General features: G+C 43.3%; 1 protein-coding gene across 24 annotated transcripts in view; it reads left to right on the top strand.

Moving 5' to 3' along the window:
* Positions 1 to 14,803: 14,803 nt before the first annotated feature.
* OGDHL (oxoglutarate dehydrogenase L) overlaps positions 14,804 to 16,555 on the top strand; it is a 47,520-nt gene continuing 45,768 nt past the window's right edge. For 3 of the 24 annotated variants that reach the window (XM_086900830.1, XM_086900824.1, XM_086900820.1), the window contains exon 1: positions 14,869 to 15,006. The gene's annotated coding sequence lies outside the window, so the exon portion shown is untranslated. Of the gene's footprint in view, positions 15,007 to 15,093; positions 15,631 to 16,555 lie in introns of those variants that run through there. The other 21 variants (XM_086900813.1, XM_086900828.1, XM_086900835.1 and 18 more) reach the window with 17 other exon arrangements.

The raw sequence follows: 16,555 nt of genomic DNA, 5'->3' as shown, positions 1-16,555 counted from the left end.
GCCATGTTGTGCAATTTGTCACTTAATATGCTTTCCAGGACAGAAGAATTCCAGCACATTTGAATGCACAGGGCATAATACTGCGAATAGTTACAATAGTAAATTGACACATTACACAGAGCTGAGAAATTTATTCTTCCTGTACAGTATTGTGAGGTTGCTTCTGTCTGCATAGCAATGTAAAATACAATTAGCTACTGTAAATTGGATGGGTGTCAGTGGGAATGTGAGGTTTCATCTTCATATGCAGATATTCTGATGTTTCCAAACTTTTGATAAGCAAGTAGATGTTGGATTATTCATTAAACTTCATGAAGGAAATGTCACTTAATAAAAGCAAATAACCCCGTAAAAATATATAAATAATTAACATGTTGTATAAGGGTTTTTATGATTTGTAAGAGTTGGGCTGAGATTCTCCTAAATAAAACCCTTTCAAACTTTTTCCAAAATGTTTTTTTAAGACAGTAAGGAATTAATTTTTTTAGTATTACAGGAAATTAGGATAAAGATATAATTTGATTTTTCCTAAGGTTTTATATGTAGCTGTGCTTATGATGTTTGCATTGTTGATACTAAGGGATTTCATCCATCAAACAGCAGCAATGGAAACAAGGATGGTGACCAACTGACACATCTGGGGGAGCAGGAATGAGTAGGTTGGTGGTGGGTGAGCAGGGAGCTTCCTGCACTGTGCCTAGATAGCTCTGCTCATGGAAATGGCCAGAGGGATCCCATTTTCACAAGCAGTGTTTGGCTGAGTTCTGGATGAGCTGGATGGGCTTTGGTTGAGTGACAACTGGGAAGGAGAGAAGGGTTGATGCCCTTCATGTACCTTGGAAGTCCCAGGTGCAGGGGAGACAGAAGGTGCTCCCGTTGTGCTGCTGCAGTGCAGAAGCAACTGCCAGTCTGTCCCAAGCTTTCTGATCTCACTGTAATCAGCAAACACCCTCAGGAATACACTTTGTTAATTCTTAAAAGCCACCGTAGCCTGTGAGGTAACCTGTGATAAAGCACAATTCCAAGGGCTGCTTCACCATGGACTTTCCCTCGTTTTCTCCATTGTTTTCCCACCTCTGTCAGTGTTTGGTCAGAGGAATCCCAAACCATCTGAGTTTCACAACTCATGTTTGTGTTCACAGTCTGCATCCTCTGATTCTGAGCAGCTTTCTATGACAGAAGGATGGACAGATGGATGTCAGACCTTGGGATTCCAAAAGCTGTTACAGACTCTGTCAGGTTCACTGAGGTAATTGTTTATTAGCCAGTGTAGGGTGATGCAATGTTTGCTCTGGATGGATGACTTGGGTTTTTTCTTTCTTTTTAAGTTTTTTTTTAATATCTGCATAAAGTCATTTTTTGCTGTTTTTTGGCACCTCTGTGACAAGAGTGAGAGCATCCATAAAATCATGGAGACTACAAGATACAACAGCTGTCTGAAATGGTTGTGTTTTTTAAGCTCAGAATTGAGTATTTATGATCTTGTTTTGTGCTAACAGTGTTTCATGCTCATTTATCATTGCTTAAGTGAGTGTGACCTGGAAGTTGCATAGGAGGTATTTGTCACTGATAACTCCATTACAGCAATACCATCAATTTCTGCTGAGCTGAGCTGTCAGCCAGGCTTTCATTGCGTGGTCCTGGTAAGTGGCACACGGTCCGCAGTTAAAGGAGGCACTGGTGTGTTCCAAGTCCTCTTGCTGACACTGTGGGATGTGTGTGGGTGTGTGCCTGCTGTGCTGTGCATGCACACACATTGAAGAAGCTTTAAAGAATACGCCATGAACTGGAGTGAGGATCATTGCTAATGTAACTTACCAGCTGTAAATCTGAAGCAGGGGACAGGAACCTAGAGAGAGATTGTGCTGTCTTTACAAGCTGGCTGTGCTTGCTGGCTCTGTGGTATGCTCAGTTCACACACCTCAGCCTTCTGCAATCAGCTGCCTCTCCCTGATGGATTGCCCTGAAAACTCTTTGCATAGCTGATGTGCCTAAAAATAACAAAACAGGTTTTTGTGCTGTGGTTTTAATTAATTAATTAATAGTAAATTGAACAGATGATATTAAAAATAGGAGGGGTTTTTTTCCCTTTATTTTTAATTGTTGAATAGCTAAGAGGACCACTTTGCTGTTCAAACTTTTAAAGAAAGGGAATACAATGAAGGCGTTTCTCCATTGGGTGTAAAACAGTAAGAGTATGCCAGTAAAGATTACTGAAAAGCCTCATCTCCTTCTGCCCAAGTGATAAACATTGTTTAGTGTAAATCTTCTCTGGAAAATTCATGTAACATGCAGATAAGAACTTTCTTTGTACAGAACTTTCCACAGAGGCTTTGTCTATTCTGCTCTCAGTTGTTTCCACTTGGAAGGCCCAGTTCAGTAACATCTTTTCTTGCTTACTTTTTAACAATGCCTTCTGTAAATGATTGGAATTTTTATACCTACTGCAACTGCTTCCTTTTGTAATTAATATTATCAAAGTGAGATTCTGCACATATAAAAGCTGCATTTGCTAAATAGGAAGGGAACAAAGGACCAGTGAGACAGGTTTGTTTTAAAAATCCATGTTCAGAGTTAACAAGAAACAAGAATGCAGTACCACACATGATGCTACCAGTTTGGATCCAAGACATCCGTATGTGTGTTGGCATCTAATCATTGTCCCTATGCAAATCATGAACTTTCATTCCAAGGCTGTTTTTGTAGTAATGAAAAATTACAAACTGTTTGTTTTAATATAACCATATGTCATCACTTCTTTAATATGTCTGACCTTAGCTAAATGTTACAGGCATTATGGGTGTTTTTTGCTTGGAAGGACAATATTTGCTAGCTTTTATAAACTGTAATTTACACTCAGAACAACATCTGGAGTGCATGAGGAATTAAACCCCTATAAATCCTGTCTGCTTGTGCTCTTAATGGCTTTTGAACATCTGAAATCTTTTCAGGGTGGTGGAGTGTGGTAGGAGGCTGTAGGGGAGAACTGCCAATTTCTTGCTCAGAGACAGTGCTTTCACCTTTCTTTTACACTCACTTGATAGAGACAGAAAATTATTTTGATTGTCGGGAAACCGTTACATTTATTCTCAGAAATCGCTAGTAGTATCTGTTAAAAAAATAAACCAGGAAAGCAAGAACAGAATCAGGGGCAAACTTCAATGTTTTCACATTTATTACAGTAATCTTCTATATTCATGCTCTCTAAATGTGATGCTTAGATTATCTCAGAAATCATCATGAAGACCAGCTGTAAGCGGGGGGCAGGGATGTATGTTCCCAATTAGCCTTTAGTTTCAAAAACTGATGTTGTAGTTTTAGTTGCAAAAAGGTAAGAAAACACTTTCAGGAGGCAATTGAGTTTTGTTTGTGTTCCCATTTGCTGGGTTGCCATCTCCCATGTGTTGGTGTCCAAGCAGAAAGACCTGTATGTGTTTCCTTTGGTTTCTGTTTGATTGATGTTTTTTATTTGTGAAAGACTGTCCTGACTGTATCTTGACAGTAGTCTTGCTTTTCTTACAGGGGAGAAAAAACACAAGGGTAATGTTTCTCTGAAAATACCAATGTGAGCTCTGACCATAAGTGTCTGAGTAAGTCATGTCTGTTTTGGAGCTGTGTGGGGAAATGATGAAGTTAAGCACCTTGCTTGTCTAGAATCTTGCGACTTTAGAGTCGGAATAAGAAAAAATACGGAAAACTTTCTCCAGCCTGCCTGGTTGGTTGAAGTTGTTTTGCTTTGTGTACCTGGAACACCAGAGAGTAGGTTTACAGTGAACTGTTCCCATGGGCTTGTGCATCTTCATCAGTAACAATGTTCTCATATTAATGGGGTCGTCTTGTGACAGTGAATAAGCAGGCCAGTGAGGAGCTGGATCCATGTGTAGAGATGGCAGGGTGTCCCCTCTGGCACTCTTGGCCTTGCAGAACTGACCAGGGGGAAAAGCACTATATTAAAGATCTTTTCCCAGGAGTTTAACCCGCTCCGCTCTTGTGGATTCATCTCTTGTGCTATTTCTACATCAGGTGTTGCCTATAAAGGGATGCTTAGGAAAGTTCATGATCCTGAGCTGTGTGAATTAGCACTAAGCACAGAGAAATCGTATTTACTTCCATTTGAAAGGAGAGGGAGCTAATTCAAATAAATTAATTAATTGTGTCCACTTAAGATTTAGATGTAGTTTATGACATGTGCTTTAGAGATTCTTCAGAAGAATCCTCTTCCATGGCATTGCATCAGTGAGGACTTGGCTCTTCTGCACATGTACAACTGCCTTTCAGCTGGAAGTTGATGGGAAGTGCTGAATTTGCTCTTTTTCTTTTTTTCATTCATCAAAGCATCTTGGCATACCAGATGCAATAAAGGTAGTGTATAGATCAAAGTGTTTCATCATGGCACAAATGTAATTTTGCCAAGATTTGAAGACTTACCTTTTCAGAACTAAAGGTTAAGAAAATTGCTGTGAATAGCTAAATCCTGTTATTGAATAATGACAAAATTTTCTTTAATGTACTAGGAATTGATTGCATCTAAACCAAAATGTCGTGAAAATAAATTAAGGTAATTGTAAGTGTTTTATACCCTTTATATAAAGGATAAGGTCCTAAAAATTGTGTTTTCAAATCCAGAGTTACGTCTCTCTTCAGAATGCCTGCACTGTTAGGTAATTATCTCATTGCAGTTTTAAGTCATTATTTTGCCTGTTGCCTGAGGAATTTTACAGCAGAGCAGTATTAATAAGATGCCAGGAGAACAAATTTCATAAATTAATCTCTGTCATAAATTGAACTTATATAAACAAAGTGACATTTTCATTCATAATTAAATGACCTGCAGCAAATGTAGGTCAGGAGTGAATGGATGTTTGATTTTACATTCTGTGGAAAATCAAAACATCTGCATTTTGAGGAAAAAGGTGAGAAAAAATACAGTCAGTATCGTCTGGACGTGGATTGAGCATACCACAACTTTGAGAAAAGGAGGTTCCTTATTCATCCATATTGTAAATCTCGGCTAAGTGGCATTTAGACTTTACTGTTGGTGATGACAATTCCCTGAGTATTCAGATGAAGAAAAAAGACCTACTGATTGATTGAGTCCACTCCTTCCTCATTCTGCTGATTCCACATACACAAAAACCTGCAGCCAAACCCAGCAGATTGAATTTAAAGTGCAACAGATTTGGAGCTTTTTTTTTCTTCTCTGAAATTGGACTACTTGATTGTGAGCAATCATGTGGATGAGATGTTTCTAATGATAACTAAGTACCTCCTGAAGTCATATGGCTTCAGCATCTGCGACTCTAAATCTTTTGACTGAATTTTTTTGGGGGTTGGTTTTTTTTCTAAAGTTTTGAAGTCTTAAAATTGTTTCCAGTCATTGGCATGAGACCTGGAAACACTCAGATGAAGCTTCACCTTCTGCATGTCAGTTTTGGAAGAGGTTTGTTACCCTGACTTACAGCAGGAACCTCCTTTGCCTACTAGGAAAGGTTTTGGCCCCAGTAGATTGAAAGGTTTCAAGGCTAATCAAATTAATGTTTGCTTTAGACAAGTATCTCCTTCTTTTTGCCTCAAATCTTGATTACATATCACCTTCAGAGAGCCCCAAAATGTTAATAAATTTCTCTGAGATTGGTTTTTGTTACAGTCCAATGTAAAATTGTACCCATGAGAAATACTTAATCTATGACCAAAATAAGGCATTTGTATACTTAAATGAGCAAGGGAAGGCTTTGCTCTCAAAATTCATGTGGCAATGACCTTACAGAACTATGTCTTAGGGGAGTTAAATCCAACTTTGAATTCTGATCTGCAGGTCAGATAACTCCAGGTATTCTCTGCTGCCTTAATATTTCTCCAGGGCTGAGAGACACAACACAGGCAGCAACTAGCGGCCCAAGTAATACAATGTTGTATTCGGTAGTTTGTGTCTTAAAGCCTTTCCAAAACCGAGTGTTGGTAATGTGCCAGGCTGGGGGGAATTCTTTGAAGTGGGCTGAAGGAAAGAATGAGCCAGGGTGAGGTGAGGGACCCCGTGAGTGTCCCTTATCCCTTGCTCCAGCAGTGCCCAGCAGGCACAGGCAGCACCTTTTCCTTACAGAGGTCAAACACAGTCCTGGTGGCTGAGACCCGCGTTTGGTTTTGTCCCACGCTTGAGAAGATGTTAATTTATTGCAAAAGCCTCTTTGTTTACTGAAGTGCCTGCTTTCTATTTGTGTTCTGGGCAGATGGCTCCTCAGCAGTGTCTGGCCGATGAGCTCAGCCTCGCCCGAAAGCTTCACCCTGTCTGCGGGAGCAGTCGTAATTCAGCCGGGGGCTCGCTCCCGCTAAGCCGCTGTCGCAGGCGGAGAGCCGGTGGGGACTGTGTGTGCCAGCCCTGCTTAGTGGCTTTAGAGTATTGACTGAACTGACAGATCCAAACTCATTTACTTAAGGCTTGGGCTAATCACAGTTCCCAAAGTGACATGCAGTTCTTGCTCTTCATAGCTAGATCCTTCCCGTGCTCCAAGGTCCAAGGTGGTGATGACTGAGGATTATGATTTGCTAGGGGGATTGAGTAAGAAATGACAGGTGGGATTTATTTCTCACTTCCCAGACACCTTTACAGACTTTTCAATTTTTTTCCATAATTGGCTTCAGTGACAGCCTCCCACAGGCACTATACACATCCAGGGAATGTGTCTATGCAGGAAAGGTCTGTTTGTTAAGGCAACATCTGTAATTGCCTTAGGCTGCCACAGCAATAGCACTGAAACTCCAAACCTAGCATCATTAAAGCCAAAAGTCATCTCACTGTGGGTCCTGCCTTTCACTTAATGATGTTGTTCTTCATGTATTGCTCTGCATTGAAGGTGATATTACGATTCATCAGAGCAGGATTTCATGCAGCTCAAAATGCCTTCAAATGGAGCTGTAGAGATAACTCCTTTCACATATGAGACACAAGCACAGATATCCGCTGGTAACTGGCCTGCAGAGACTGGGGAGCTGGACACCGTTACTGTGCTGTGTGCTGAGCTCCACAACTGCTTCATGTTAATAAGCATTAGAACAATTCAGTGAGCTCAGTGTTGATGGGTGAGGATTTTGTGAAATAGGGGTATCTCTATAATGTGACAGCATGGTCTGCAGTGCAAACTGTTCTGAAAGGAATTTAGAGCAGAGTTAGAACAGTTTATTCCAAGATAATTAAACAAGTCCAAAACTACATGCTGGGGACAAGTTTGGGGTGAGTTGTTGCATTTTTTCTATGGCATCAACATTATTTTTCCGAAAATGTATTTGGTGATATGGTGGCTGCTAGTGGATGGAGTTCCCATGACACATGAACAGTAATCTCACCTTTCTAACCGATCTTCTTACACAGCTACTCAGTTCAGGTGTTTTCTCTTTACAGGAAAGTAATTGAACAGTTTGCTGGCAACTTAACATAAAGGAAGCACAGAGCTGCTTCAGCTATGAAGCAGAATCACTCTCTAATACTGTCCAGCTGAGTTCAGCACTGTGAATGTAGTTTCCAAATGGCCACCATCAGGAAGATAAGAAATGATTGTGACTCTACATCTAACAGGTTTGATATTCCCAGGCCACCCCTGAGCCCCTGGGTATTTTACATCAACACCTTTGCAGATGGTCTCCGGCTCTGGCACCAGAAGAGAAAGGGTTGGGAATACCAGAGAAAAGTGTTAGAAAGAAATGATGAAATTTTAACTGCATAACAGGCTTGGAGCGCAATTCCAAAGGATCCCATTGAAAAACATAGATAAGTTTTTGCTTCTGGAAAATAGAAGTAAACAGAAAAGCCTGTTTAGTTCTTTCAGAATAACTCAGTAGGGATGGTGCTTCTAAGGGAACTCTAGCTTTGAGGCACAACGTGGTGTTGATTAGTGCAAATAAAGCTCTTCAAGAGTCACCTTTCAGCAATTACAATCAGACACTGCCACTGTGGCTTCAAAAGCTTCATTAGCAAACTCTGCTCCTAGTGAGAGCTGTAAATCTCAAATACCCCAGAAGTTTTAGCTGATGGAGAACTGTCTTCCCTTATTTATTTTCTTCCAAATGAAAGATAATTACATATTCCTTCATCTGGATAAATAGCATTAAAAATCAAAACAGATCCTCCTGAAGAAAACTCAGCCAGTGGTATAGTTGTAAAGAGATGAGGATAATTTTCCAGTTGAGTATGATGAAATCAGGGCACCTTAAAATTTTATTGTTACCTAAAGGAACAGTCTAACAAAATGCAGTGTGTCTTAGTGTAGCCAAAAGAAAGGTATAAAAAATATTTTTTTTCTAATTTTGTTAGGATTCTCTAATGAAACATCTGCAAATACTGAAAACAATTTTATAGCAGTTTTCTCCTAATCCACTGGTAAAATAGAAGACAATGATATTTTCAATGCTTTCTTGGTTAAGGGAAGGGCAGTTGGCAGTGCTTTGTTCATTGTCATCATGCCAAATGCTGGCAGGCTCTGTTGCAGTGCCAGTGGTAATCTGTTTCCACAGTTAGTGGGAAGACTTCTTGCTGTTTTGCCTGCCAATGTACGAACCTCCCATTAAAACAGTGGGACAAATTAAGTTTGGTGCTCTTGCTAATTTCCACATGAATTCATTATTTGGCAGCTATAATAAATATTGTGTGCCAGAGTTCCTCCTTAACCTACATATCTTACTGACTCACTCGCTGTTTTGTATATACTGTAGTTAATTGTTTAAGAATTTAATGAAAATACAGTGAGGTATCAAAGAAATAATTACAGCAACAGTTCCTTTTTTTTTCTTGTAGCTGTAATGGGCTAGTTTATTAGGAAAGACTTGGGAAACCAAGTAGAAGTTGTGTTTGCCTGATTTTCAATCGGCTCTACTGTCTAGCTTGTCTCTCTCTAACAGATCTGTGGCCAGACAAATAGGCTCCTGCAGTTTGATTCTATCCAGAAATATGTTTGGAGAATAAAATCACTTGAAAATAATCTATTGGCCAGAATCAATCAAGGAGCAGTCTTGGGTGCTACTGGTCTTCCAATAAAACACTCTGAACTTGTACCTGTTTTCTCCAGAGCATCACAGCCTGAAATTTTAGAACAGAGAATATGTAAACCCAAGACAGCTGTTATTCAGATAAAACTATCAATATGAGTTTGTCTGTTGACCAAGTAGCGATGGCCTGCTTACCATTAGGTTTGACATGACTTCTGTTGTGAAACTGGTACAAGTCATAGGTGCTGCAGTCAGGTTGGAAGGAAGTTTGGAGGTCATCTAGGGCTCAAATGTGACTGGAGTCACACCAGGCTGTTCAGGGCTTTGTTCAGCTGGGTCCAGATCCCTCCAAAGATGGAATCCTGTTCCTGGGCCCCTGTTGTGATGTTTTTTATCCTCTGAGTGAACAATGATTTCCTTGTGTCTAGATGGAGCCATTTCTATTTCACCCTCTCATCCTCCTGCCATGCAGCCCTGGGAAGAGCCTGGCTTTGCTGGCACTGTCTTCCTGCTGAACTCCCTCCCCCCCAGGTTATCCCTGTGTCTGAGGAAAGGGCAGTCATTGCTCCCCTCCAGCTCCTGGCTGTGCTTCAGTTGGCACAAACCAGCATGCTGTTGGCTTTCCCTGCTGCCTCACATTTAACCTGCCCAAAGCAAAGAGCTGTGTGAAACTGGGACTGACTTTTCTGTCCCTCAGACATCCAGCAGCACATCTCCTTTACCACAGGAAGTTTATTCACAGAAGTCAGGGATTACTGAAGCTTATGCCACACAGAGCCAAGGTTTCAGAAAACAAAGGGAACAGAAAGAACCCATGTGAAATTCCTCATGTGAATTTTTCTGCAGGAGGTGTCAGATGTAATTAAAATACTTCTCTTATGTAGGACTGGGGAGGGAGAAAAGCTTGATAAATTATTTGTTGACCAAAAAAGGGATTAAAAAAGGGTTTTAACACATGTTTGAAATGTCTCCCCAGGAAACACCCCAAAGCCTCTCCTTTGAAAACTAACTGAATCATTTGTTGCAGCTGTTTTATCTGGGCTCTAAGGGTTTTAGGTCTCGGATTTAAATGTTAGACAAACATAATGACCAGAGTCCTGTGTGACATCCATGTTAGGCTCAAAGTGAGAGCAGGTTTCACCGTTTCCAAATTGCCTTGCTTTGAAAAGAGATGGTGCTTTATATTTGAACCTCTGTTAGTTTGTAGTCTGTGTGTATAATAAACACATTGGGAAATAAAGGCAAATGGAGTTTCTGGCTTGGCTTAAAGAGAACTTCTGGTCAACATTGTCTCTAGTGGAATTACATTACTAACAACAATGAAGAGTTGCCAAAAATACATAAATGCATCTATCTCAGGAGGGGAAGCTATTAATGAGATTGTCCTTCTATGAGTAATCCTGTACCCAGACCACCTCCTATGAGATTACCCTTGGAAAAAACAAGCCCACTGAGAAGTCGTGCTGTGTTGGAGAAAGGGTTGTGTGGAGCAATTAACCGCAGAAACTCACTGATTGCAAGTGGCTGCTGATCCACCAAGGAAAATCCTCGTACCAAACCCAAGCAAAGACAGGAGCAAGGCATTAGAGGGGTGTGCAGCATCATACCCTGGAACAAGCACATCATGCCCTCAGCGGGCAGCACAGTGAGTTTTCAAAACCAGCTGGGTTCTCGTTTTGTTAAAACATGCTTTGGGTTCTTCAAACATGTTGGATCTAGTTTTGTTAACTCATGTCTGAGTTAAGACAGAAAGGCATGAAATAAGTAAGCAAACTTGTCACACTGGTCTGCTACAGAACGTAAGGATAAATATAAAAATAAATAATGGCAAGGCAGTGTGTCTTTCAGCACAGCAGGCAATTTCACCTCTGGCAGCACAGGGATGCTGTTGTGACTATCCTGTGATGTACATTTTATCCAGTACAAAACTTTTCTAATGCATAATGCTTCCTCACTATGGAGCTGGCACGAGAACCATGCAAAGCACACTGACACACCTGACTCTGTGTGTGCTGGGAATTGCAATTTTTTTCAAAGTTTTCATTCTGCTGATGGATTTCCATTCCAGCCAATTTCAAAGTGTGATGGTTTAGCAGGAAGCAAAGGCAGTGTGTGGATCTCCCTTTGGCTGGCCAGAGGGAGAGGTAAGCATGCAAGTGGACACATAAATGGGCAGGCAAATGTGAATTGTAAATTGAAAATTGTGGGAATTGAAACAGGAATTGTGAGCGAATAGCTTGTTGTCCATCATAGGCTCACTGGAGAGCAAATGGATGAGTGACAAGCAGGTGCTGCTCTGGGGTGCAGACTGGTGACAAAGTGACACCAGAAGCCAGCAGCAATAAGACAATAGCTCAGTACACCAAAAGCTGCTGGGGCAGGCTGGTGGGACAATCAAGTCACAATAAATACTAGAGAATTTGGGACCTGCTCCAAATCCCAATAAACCAGAATCTTGCTGTTTCAAGCACACAAATTCCCATTGTGTGATGCATTAAAAAGGAAGAAAGAAAAGAAAGAAAAATAACATAAATGTGAAACTGAGCAAAGGTTTTTGGGAGCAATGTAAGCACTTGAAACATGCTGTAATACCTTAGTGTCTATCCAAGCATATTTAATTTATCCTTGTCGTGGTTTTAAACTACTAACTAAGAAAATTATTTACTTCTTGCTGTGAGATATGGATTAGAATAAGAGCAAAACAGGCATACAACTTAAAAGGGAAAAAAAAGAAAGTTTATTGACAAACCACAATAATAAGAACACCAGAATAAACTTCCAGAAAAACCTTTCCATCTCCTATCTACCCACTATTCTCTTGTTCACATGACAACAGAGACAAAAACTCTGGAACTCTGATGGTTAAAACAGTCCCAATTCTTGCTAGTATGTTCACCAGTCTTTATAGAGAAACAGAAGTTTCTTCCTGCTAATTTATGGAGTTTCTCACAAGAAAACTATTTTTGTTATAGTTTTCTATTGCCCTAATGTTAGCTGCTCAGAGCTGCTATTATTAGAGTTCACTCCTCCCATTTTCACATCACTCTGAAGTAAGTATGGGCCATGTGTCTAGAGATAACATTTTTAAGGATAAGTTATTCAAAGGCAAAAAAAGTCTTCTTCATCTGTTTCTGTGAGCTTCACTAGAAAACAGTTTTCTCATGGCCTCTCAGGGCTTCAAATCTCTCAACAGTTTTCTCATTGCCTCTCAAGGCTTTTAATCTCCCAGTACTTCACTATACTATAATTACTTTTTACTCAAATTTACACTTTGAACACTATTCCTCTCTAGATCCTATATCATGAATTAAAGGAGTTCTTTTCAGGACTTTATTGTCCATCTCCATAGTTTTAACAGGGAGATATTTCAGCTTAATCAAAGCATCTTCTTAATTCTCTACCTTTCCTGAAGCTTCTTTTCTTTCTTGTCACTGGTAGTTTATAAAGTCTCTTTTCATGTTGATCTTTCTTTCTCTCTCTCTCTGGATAAAAAGATTAATCCGCAAGTCTCATCTGGGTAATGAAAGAGTTAAAATCTTGCCCAGGCTTTTGTAGATGGTTCGGTGATCTCTGCCGAACAGGAGCTGGAGCTGTCTGCGATGGAAAGTTCCTCATGGCTGCTCTGGAGCGTGTGGTCGCTGTTCCAACCTGCTGCAAGTCCAAGGCTTCCTTCTTCCTTCACTGGGCAGTTTCTAGTGAATGTAGTTACAGCAAAACCTGCAGCCGAGCCAGAGATCGGCTCGGCCCGGCCCGGGGAAAACCTTCCCCAGGCCCCCCCATCTCCCGGCCGGGAGACGGGGCAGGCCCGGCCCCATCCCCGCCTGGCCGCATGGCCTGGGCAGGGACGGGAGGCCTGGAGCTCAGCCACTCTCCACAGCCAGAAAAAACAAAGAGAACTCAGAGAGCTCTGCTTTTACATTTTAAGGTAGGGTTCACAAGTTGATCCCACTTTTCAATGGCCTAAACTGCTGTCAATTCCCAGCAATGACCGATAATTGGTCAGGAGAAAAAACTCCAAGCACTTCCCAGCAACTCTAACTCCCTTAAAGGTAAAGTAACTCCATGACAATCCTGTACACTGCAATGGTATTCACAGTCAGATTTGACATGTGGGTTTCCCTCTAAAGTGGAGGGGAAGTCTGCTTGTCCTCACTATAATTTTTAATTGAATTTATGTTCACTCAGCATAACATGATTGCTCTAAAGATGGCTTCTGTCTGCCCATAATAAGGTTAAGACTCAATTAGTAGTTGCAGCATCTAACAATGTTTCACCACTTGCCAGAAGGCTCAGGCAGCATCTGGCCAGCTGCAGGTACCAGTTCAGTACCCATTTCTCTTTGCTGGGGTGCTGGGCCACCCTCCCCGGGAGCACTGAGCGAGGGATGGGCCGTCCTGGGCGCTCCCTGTGCCCCATCCCTGCTCCGTCTGCTCCCTGCACTGAACACTGTAGCACAAAGCCATGAACGCATCATTTACACCCTCACTCTGCAGTCCCCTGAAGGTGCACAGCTGCTAGGAAAACTGCTGAGACGATAATAAGGTTTTTGATGTATTTATGTGAGGATCAAGGGTTTGTTCGTTTTGAAGAAATTAATTTTACTCTAATCAACAATTGTATCAACAGTAAGCCTCAAGAAAATCTGAGTGGCTGTTAGGTGACAAAACCCCAGATGAATCCTGTTGTGTTCCTTCCTAAGGTTTTTCCTTTCAATTTCTGCCCACCTGACCCTGATAAACTCATTTTTGCACTATATCCTTAGCACAAAACAAATTATAACTCTTTCTATCTTCCTTCCTTTTAAGGTGTGTCCAGTTTTCCAATCAATCTTATCTTACTTGCCCAGAAAGTTACCAAACATTGGAATGTATGTGGTGGTGTCAATAGTCATCTGAAATACCAGTTTTACTACATGTATATATATGTATGTATGTGTGTATGGGTGTATATATATATATTTAGAGGAGGTAAATAAAAAAAACATAATTTCTGATTTATGAGAGAAAAAGGACAGACATGTAATTTGAAGGCGACCAGGAGAAAAGAAAACATGAAAGATGTAAATAAGAATTCTACCAGCAAAAGAACACCTGAAATTGTATTCCCTTGCATTTTGTATTTGGTCATATAAGTCAGATACTATCATTTATGTCAGGGTCTACTAGGTCTAGTCTATGTACAAATTTTGCAGAGCAAACACGTGTGTCCTTGGGACACTTTGCATGTCCCTTGTCAAACTTCTCATCTTCCTCCCGTCCAGCTTCTCCTGCCCAGGAGCGGTGCGAGCAGCTTGTCCATCGGATGGGTTTCCTCAGGCGTTCCCTGTCACAGGTACCCACCGCTGCCGTGCTCTCGCCTGTATTTACACGGTGGGTAAGGGGCGGGAGCATCAGAGCGCGTTCTGCGCTCACCGACCCCGCGGTGGCTCCGGGGCCGGGGCTGTGTCCTGGGATGTGTGCCGTGTCCCGGGCTGTGTCCTGGGATGTGTGCCCCGTGTCCCGGGCTGTGTCCCGGGATGTGCCCCGTGTCCCGGGCTGTGTCCCGGGGTGTGCCGTGTCCCGCGCTGTGTCCCGGGATGTGCCCCGTGTCCCGGGCTGTGTCCCGGGATGTGTGCCCCGTGTCCTGGGCTGTGTCCCGGGATGTGTGCCGTGTCCCGGGCTGTGTCCCGGGATGTGCCCCGTGTCCCGGGCTGTGTCCCGGGATGTGCCCCGTGTCCCGGGCTGTGTCCTGGGATGTGTGCCGTGTCCCGGGGTGTGCCCCGTGTCCCGGGCTGTGTCCCGGGGTGTGCCCCGTGTCCCGGGCTGTGTCCCGGGATGTGTGCCGTGTCCCGTATCCCGGGCTGTGTCCCGGGCCGGTGGTGCCGGTGCAGCGGCCCCGCCCCGCCATGACCTCAGCGCGCGCGCCTCACGTGATGCAGGTGCGGCCCCCGCCCCGGCGCTCCCTCCCTTCTTCCCTCCCTTTCCTTCCCTTCCCTTCCCTCCCTTCCCTGCCGCGCTCCGCGGATGCGCTGGAGCCTCCGCGCCCCCACAGGTCTGTCCGCGCCGGTGAGGGGCGGGGGGCGGCGGAGGCAGGCCGGGCCCGGCCGCGGTGCAGGGCCCGTCCCCCGCGCAGGCCCCCGGCACGGCGGGGCGTCTCGCCCTGCGGCTGAGGGGGGGTCGCGCCGCAGGCCGGGCCGGGCCCCGCAGCGGGGGTGAGCGGGGCCGCCCGTCCTGGCCCGGGCTCCGGTGATGCCTCAGCCCCGCCGCAGCCGGGAGCGCCTTGACAGCCCGGCAGGCTCGGCCGCCGGTGGCCAGGGTGACCGGGACACCGCGTCCTGGCGTTACGGGGAGGGGCCGGAGAACAAACCCGACCCTCCCAGATCCTCCCCTCTGCTCTGTTGGTAGTCTGGAGTCCGTGGTGGTGTCATCCCTTTGGGGCTGTGGGGGTGTTATCCTTCTGGTACCCGCTGAATGCGTTTTTTCAGGGTAGGGCAATAAATCCGTTAAGTTTTATTGCACCGAGACGCCTCCATTGCCCGGGACTCGCGCTGTGCTCCTCGAGGCCAATGCGCCGCTGGGAAACCTCCCGCAGGTCAACTCCGTGCGTGGAGAATAAGGACTCCCTATACACCATGGCATACCTGTGCTGGGGGAAAAGAAACACTTATGCATGGAGGTATCCCTGAAGTAGCCTTATTTAAGAAGGGTATTCCCTGTATCTCTAATTTAAATTATCTATGATAATCTTTTGGAGAAGGTTTATTATGTTCATTCAATTTTTTTTCACTGTCAACCTTGTTTATTTGAATTGCTTAGTCGTAGAAAGAACTTTAAGAGTAATCTGTGTGGGTAATATTCAGAGAAATAACCATGACAGTGGATGAAGAATTATTTTTATGAAGTACAGACCAGACTTTTTAACCACCACTTCTTCAGAACATAAAGAGCATTTGTTAACATTTGAAGCAGGGCTTCACGTGTGTTAAGAAACTCAGTAAGGGCACTGGCAATACCAAGAGGATATTGATTCATATGTGCAGTGCATTTATACTGAAAGTGAACTTGAAAAGAGCTGGATAAAACCTTTGTTATCAGAAGTGTCTGCTGCATGTTTTCTGCATGCTCCTGTGACCCTCTAGAAACCTGGGTAGAATAATTCCCAGGTTAATAATAAATAACTGTCTGTGACATTAGGGCACTTCTAGAGGTGGAAGTGCCAAGGTGAGAGCTAGGTCGTCGTTTGAGACACAACAGCTGCAGGAATTTTCAGCCGCTTAGGGCTTTCATTTACTTCCACCATTTTGAGGGTGCTGTGGTGCATTAAATATCATGTTGTTCTTGTGGTTCACTGGTTCTTTCTTATTTTTGACCTTTGGTAGAGATTTAATTAATACCATTCCTTAGGTTGCTCTTAGCTCAGCTTGATCCATTTCCAATCACTGTTTTCATTTCAGGGTTGGTTTGGGAAACATAGTGAAGTGGAACAGTTCTAACTCCTCCTGACTCCTGCATGCTGTCCTGGGTGCAGATTTTTGACTGACAGTCTCAAGGCTGAGTGGGCTGGGATGGTTTGTGATCATGCTGGTGGTCTCTGGTTTGTT

The sequence above is a fragment of the Cyanistes caeruleus genome, chromosome 8 (assembly GCF_971803275.1).
Source record: "Cyanistes caeruleus chromosome 8, bCyaCae1.hap1.1, whole genome shotgun sequence".
Classification (NCBI taxonomy): Eukaryota; Metazoa; Chordata; class Aves; order Passeriformes; family Paridae; genus Cyanistes; species Cyanistes caeruleus.
This window is presented reverse-complemented; position numbering and strand designations above follow the sequence as displayed.